Source organism: Sylvia atricapilla, chromosome 3 (assembly GCF_009819655.1).
Source record: "Sylvia atricapilla isolate bSylAtr1 chromosome 3, bSylAtr1.pri, whole genome shotgun sequence".
NCBI lineage: Eukaryota > Metazoa > Chordata > Aves > Passeriformes > Sylviidae > Sylvia > Sylvia atricapilla.
The window spans coordinates 90,936,016-90,943,145 of record NC_089142.1 but is presented as its reverse complement, the minus strand read 5'-3'; positions in this window follow the sequence as shown (position 1 = coordinate 90,943,145).

The window sequence follows — 7,130 nt, the reverse complement described above, 5'->3', positions numbered from 1 at the left end:
AAAGAGGCAGAGAAGTTAGGAGTTAAGTTGTGCCTGTAAAAAATGAGGGTGAGAAGGTGTTGGTTTGTCTTATTTTTTTCCCCTCACTATCCAATCTTCTTTTATAGATTATCAATTAATCTTCCCCATGATGAGTCTGCTATGCCTTTAACAGTAACTGGTAAGTAATATTCCTGTTTTGATCTTGACCCATGAGTTTTCCCTAATCTTATTTCCTTCCACTGACCTGTTGAGGAGAAGAGCAAGGGGATGGTCAACCCAGTGCAGTCAGATACTGGACCAACAGCAGGAGAGACAGGAGAGAGTAAGGACACAAAGGAAACAGTTACCCTGACACTGCAGCCTGGACGTGGTGCTCATGCTGCTTCCTGATGAATTGGGCCATTATCAGTGGATTGCCCTCATGAGGCTGAATTTGTGGGTTTGGAAGTTAGTTGGGCAGGGAAAGGCTTTCCCTGCCTCCTACCCAGAGACAACTTTCTTAAATAAGACAAGATATTTCCTGAAGCATTCCAGGAAACATCCTCTGAAGAGAAGGATCATGAAAGTAATCAGGAACGGCACAGACCAGTAAGACACAGTATAATCGAAAAGACTGTATAAAGGCATCCCTTCTTGGGCCCAAAACAGCACAAAATATTGTGATGGGGTTTAGCTCACAATATTTTCTAACCAGTGTATCTGTTGGCAGATGCAGCCCTACTGCACGAATGCACTCTTCTGCCCTTTCTACCTAGGACTCCTTTAGCTTGACTTCCAATTCCACTGCTTAAGAATGCCAGGCAGGCCCACAAACTGCCTCTGCTCTGTGGCTGAATGCAGCAGAAAATATAATAATGGAAATAGAAGAAACACCAAAGGAAGATAATTTCTGGATGTAGTCTGTGCAAAATATAACTTGACATAACACAGCCCCAAAAGGCACTACTGGCAAAATACCCTGGCATGTTACAGCAGCCTCCCAACTTGTATAAAAGCTGTTTTACTGCTGATCTCAGTTTACTCTATTCCCAGGCATAACTGAATTGTGGAGTTTTTTATGGGTCATCTGACCTCTCCACTAAGTGTTCTGGGCTATGATTAAGGCAAAGCTCCTCTTCTTTCTTTTTTTTTTTTCTTTTTTTCCTCTCTTCTATTTTTGCAGAGTTGCTTTCTAGCCTGTTATCAGATGATCTGCAGAAGCTGAAGAATGATATGCAATACATCTCCTGAAGCAGTCCATGGATAATTGCTTATTCTTCCTCCTGGAGCCACCAACCCTGATTCAGGGGCTGTGGAACATGGACAGTATTATCAGCATTGCACTGTGTCTCAAAACACAGCTGCCTCAGCTCCCAGTGGCCTCCCCTGTGCACCCAAAAAGCAGCATTGGCAAGAAAGTGAACCCACATGCAAAATCCACTTGAAAACTTTCATTCATTAAGTTTCTGGGTGAAAACAAAACCATCTGAACTCAAAATTCCAGTCTTTACTGGCAAAACTGCTTCCTTCCTGTTCCTCCAGCTTCTCCTGCTTCCCATGCTTGACACAGTGAAAAACCCCATGAGAAGCTCATCTGTTCATACCCAGGAACTACTCATGTTACTAATGTGCTTAATGTGGATGCAAAAAATCATCAAGACATTAGTACATTGTTAAACTATATCCTGTCATATCCACTGTGGGGAGCACAGAGTATCAACTTTTATATGGAAAAACCTGGCTTCTTTTATCTGTCCTGCATGGAGTAAGCTTGGAATGCTAAGTTTGAAGAGGGGAAGTCAGAGTTACCCAATTTGTTTGTTGGGACCCTCAGGTAATGTTTCAAGGAGAAGGGAATTATTAATAAAAATGTTCAGAAAGTTTTGCTTAAGAGCAGGGCAAACCTCTTTGCTACTGTGGCTGCATAAGGACTAGTCCATGTGTATGGAAAAGCACTATCGGGGAGAAGATCAAGTTAAAGAAAACCAAAGGAAGGGTGATGTGAAGCTGGTGGTGAAATAAAGGAGGGAAAGGGAAACACTAATGAGAAGTTACTTGTCCATAAGTGAAGTCAGAGAAGGAAGGCAGCAAATTTCAGAGAAATATGTTTCAGTTCATGATCCAGTTCATTTCTCTTCCCCCTCTATGTCCTTCCAGACCACTGTTGGCAGCCCTTTTGCCATCATCATGTTCTCCAATTTACAGGCAACATCCAGCAACATGCAAGTGCTACTTGCTATGCTTTGCACCTGCTCCACAGCTGAGGAAGAGCACAGCACATCTGACAGTTCACTGCTTGGGAACCCACCAGCCGAAAATTCACTCTTATTTCTGGGATATTCTAAAAGTTTACAACCAGCAGGTTAAAGTAACTCCAGAAGTAATTGCTGTGCAGGCCTACATAATACCATGGGGTTGCTTACAGATCCATAATCATCTTTCAGAGTGACAAAACCAAATTTCTGGATGACAGCTGCCCCTGCCTCTTCAATGCTTTGCAGGTCACAAATCAGAGGCAGCATTTTCCTGTAGCTCCAAATGGTCTGAACTCTCTTCTGGCCACCTCTGTCTTCACTGCACCCAAAGCCCAACATCTACATTGGAAGTGGTGGGGGAAAAAAGTAAGGGAAAAACAGCATAAGGAAAAAAAAACAGCCTCTGTTCACACCCTTACATTCAAAAGTCCAAAGCTCTTTGCAACTGCTAGTCACTGTCACTGCTCTGGGAAAAGCATCCATCTCTGATTCATTGTCTATATTTCTTGACAGCAGCTACTGCAGTGGCACAAGACAGAAACAAGGAGGTTGTGTTTCAGATCTGCCCATTGTAGGGACACAAAATTTGGACCTAGATCCAAATTTCTGCCTGCAAAATTATGGTTCCAAGCCCGCTGGCTGGTGCAATTTTGGACAAAAACTCCTATATTTGTCCTCTTCTAGAGACTATAAAATTTTCACTAGTTACATAGAGGCTTGACAAATGGTCTGAGCAGAGATTTCACAATGAATATGTGATGATTAACTGTAGGATCACAGAGATTAAAGATGGAAAAGAGCTATTAGATCATTGCAGCCCTATGGCAGTTACAGAATTGTTTGCTGTAGCGCCTCTCTTCCAGCACCTTGTTCAGGCTAGTCGAATGGCTCAAGTAAAGGCTCTCCCAGTTGTTTTTTTTTCTGGAGGCTGTTCCAGACATTAGCAGATCTTGCTGATATTTACTTAATTTCATCTTGCTCCATTCTACAGCCAAGAGTCATCTTAAATAGCTCTCTTTCCCACTGTGTCTTTGTGTTGCTGTTTTCCACCCTTATGTCACTTCATAAATTCACATCTGTTTTTCTGTTTTCGTTTCCTAAGATCAAGATCAACAGAGACTAAATGACACACTTCAATGTATGCTATGCCCTCTCCAACCTTTGTTAAACCTCTTTCTTTGAGAGATGACATTGAATTTCTGCTGTTTGACTCATCATGTCATTTCCTGCTCCAGAGGTGCCAGCATGACAGAGAGCAGGACCCACCAATTAATGAGATATAAAGACACAAGAAAGACTTTCTTGAGATAATAATTTTTGACAGCTTAGTACAGCAGGAGATAGATGCAGACTCGACCTGAGGCTGCATGATGAGTTCAGGTCAGTTCCTGCTCTGACTTGGATCCCTGAGTTTTTTACTCTGCATCCTGGGCTTAGGGATAAAGCACGGCAGCTGGTACCGATGAAAGGAAATTTGATTCGGTCATATTGTTGAACCACCATTAACTCCAACAGACCGAGGCCGGGAAAAATATGTTCCTTTCTTGAAGTCACATTAATGGAAGATTTTCTGCTGGATCAGGATCAAACACTACAAGGTAGACATTGTCTAATACAGAGAAGGATGTGGCTCAATAAATGCCAGAGTGAACAGTCCTAATGACCCTTGCATTGAGGAGCCCAGAGACAAGACAGAACAAGGCCAGGGCTCCAGGAAACAGTCCAGCACAGAATGTGTATACACATGTGCATGTCCTCCAACAAGCTACACCCAACCCAGCCTCCCTCCGGCACATCAAACAGAGCCTCCCGCTGCCTGCGGGCAGGCGGCTTCGCAGAGGTTTCAGGTTCCCACTCAGAGCAAATGACAGTGTAGCAGCTACACATACAGCTTAAACTCCAAAAACCATCACAGATGTGAGTGCCTGGTGTTGTTCCCAGCACTTCTAAATTTTCTGAATTCCCTGCTTACTGAAGGGTGAAATTAGACTCACACACACAACTTCCAGCTTGTGGAAAGCAGCTCGGAGCAGGTAGCAGAGGGTATGGTACACAGAGAATAAAAGACAATGGTTGTGGGTGCAGAGAAATATATTCCAGCAACACAGACTTTGTTGTAGTAAAGTTCAGACTGGGAATTTGCATATGGAAATTCTTTATGAAGGTACTCTCATTAACAACCTCAATTGCACTCTTAAGTGATTACAGCAGTTAGGGAGAGGTAAATGAGCTCTGTCAAAACAGGAACAGCTCTAAGTGATTCCCCCAAAGCAGGATCAGGGCATGCACCGTGGCAGATTTCCTCCATATTCTGGCATTGGCTAAGCAAATTCTGGAGGTGTTTCTCTTCTGCTACAAAGCAGAAAGTCTGGCAGCAGTTCTTGTCCAATGATGTGGAGTCTGAAAGAATTTGAGTCAAAGCAGTGTCGATGCAAAGTAGGGAAAAAAAAAAAAAAAAAAAAAAAAAAAAAAAAGTGTTCAGGTCTTAGTTCAGACATCACAAATCACCTCTGTTCCCTAGGTTCCAAGGCACAGGAGATGCCCTTAACAGCTTCTGAGCACCAAAATTCAGAGAGAATTTAGGATGAGTAGAACCAGGGGCAGGAGGCCTGATGCATAGGGCATAATCACCAGCAGCAGAGGGATGTATCTTCTGTCAGAGCAGTCATCAATGGATGCTGTGTAGCTGCCCTTCTGGAAACCTTAATAAGCCTGCAGCTCTTCTCCACACAACCATATGAGAGCTATAAGGCAGCTTTTTCTTCCCCAATAAGTCTCATTCAAATATGAACAGAATGAGCAGAACCTTCATATCTCAGGCAAGTCAGATCCCAGGACAAATGGACAGTCAGAGAAGACCACTTACCCACACATGGGGCTGGACACAGAGGTCCTTCATAATGTACAAGCTTGGCAATCTCCAAACAGTTCCAAATATTTGCCAAGCCTTGGAGGTGGAGGAAGATGCATATGGATAAACCTACCATAAAGTCCACACACAAAACTCTCTGTTTTTTCTAATCTCCCATTTCTCAAGGTAGGTTTTTCATGCCTTATAGACCTCTGCAGTACTGGCCTGAAGGAAGTACAGTGGGTCTGGCAAGCGTCAAGGGTTTATAGCACTGCAGCCAACTGCTCTCACTGACCTCAAAGACTTTTCAATCCTGCTCAGTTTCTGTTTCTTCAGTTAATCTCTGTGAAGAGGAGGAAATAACTACATGGGTGTCCCAGAATGGTATGTGGCCCAGAAGATATCCTCTGACAAGCCTTGCCCAAAGGGTCTGCCCCTGTGCCAGGTTGCTGATATCACTGGAGGTATACATGCCTTCTTCTGCTCTGACATGCTTTGCTTAAATTGACCACATTTCTTATGAAAGTATGAAGTTAGGATAAGAGAAGTCATAGAGCCTGTTTTTCCATCTAAGTAGTATGAGCTGCAGGAAATGGGCACTGTAGATGGTTGGGGCTGATGAAGCTCTATGGCTGTTATAGAAGGGAGCAACAGAGTTTCTCAAGTGTTCAAAACAAGCTGAGAGAAAACAGAGCTGGAGGTGCCTCTACAAGACTCAGAGTAACTACCACTGCAGAGCCTAGGAAAGAGATTTTTCACATGTGAGACACATTGTATTTATCATGGACAAAGGGGACTGTCCCAGGATCTGTGGCTGTACACTGTAAGGACAGGACTAAAGCTCTGTGCACTCCTACAGCAGCCAGAAGCTTAGTTGAGATTCTATCTTTTTCAACTCTTGCTTTTTAAAATTTCATTGGTGCTTGTGTATGGTGTTTTATGTTCTCAGGCTGCAGAGAACCAGTCTCTGCTTAAAACAAACAAACAAACGAACAAACAAACAAACAAAAAAACCCAACAAAACAACAATACCAAAAGACTCACAACCCTGCCCCCCCCAAACCCAACAGTCTGCTGAATGTTTTTCCCCTGAAATAGATGAATGCAAAATATCACCCAGTGACACTCCCTACCACTAAATCCATCATCACCCTTTGTGTTTCCATGGACATATTTTCCTTATAAGAACCAGTTCTGTCTTCTCTGCTGCTATGTAAAGGCTCAAACAAATGTCAGAAAACTGACTGACAGACTGTACAGGCAAAGCAGAGAACCTGACTGTGTTCAGGGCTGTCAAGTGCACAAAGTAAACAAAAGAATAGATCTGTGTAATTTTTTCTCACTAATCTTTTTCAACTATAACTCTTATTTTAGACATTGCTTGTGAAGGAAAACACAACACAATGTCAGTGTGTTTTAAGCATAAAAAGTCTCATTAGTTTTGACAAATTTGTTTCTCTGATAAATTTTATTATCACTATCAGAAACATAAAGCCTGAACAACATTGTGTCCTTTGTAACTGTTTGAAAGTTTTTGCTTCCTAGAGTACCACAACCATTTAAGAACCATCAAGTAGTATTGCAATGCTCTGGTGTTATCCTTCCTTAAAGCCTGCCTCTGGCTCTTCCCTCAAGTTACCTCCATTAGAAGCACAGCAGCCTCTCTATCTCATGCACAACCAGGACAGAACACCGGGATCTTCCAGGGTCTTTGCTCAATTTGCATCTCCTTGCTCAATGAGTCATTCCAAATACAAATATCTGGGTGAAGTACAGATGCAAATATCTGGGTAAAGTACATTCAGGTTTTACAGAAATCACTACCACTACGGATGGAGCTTTCAGCTCCCCGTGCAATACAGCCTGCCTGCAGGGCTGACAGAGCCACCCTCCTAAACTGGGATTTACTCCCCTGCCCAGCCAGGGATTCTCAATCCAAAGGAGCAAGAGGAAGAGTTGCATATGTGGGTTAGATTTTAAATCCCTCTTTCTGACAGCATGATGCAGCTGCATTCTGCAAGCACGTCTGACAGATATTGGACCCAGGGGAGGATCAGCTCTGA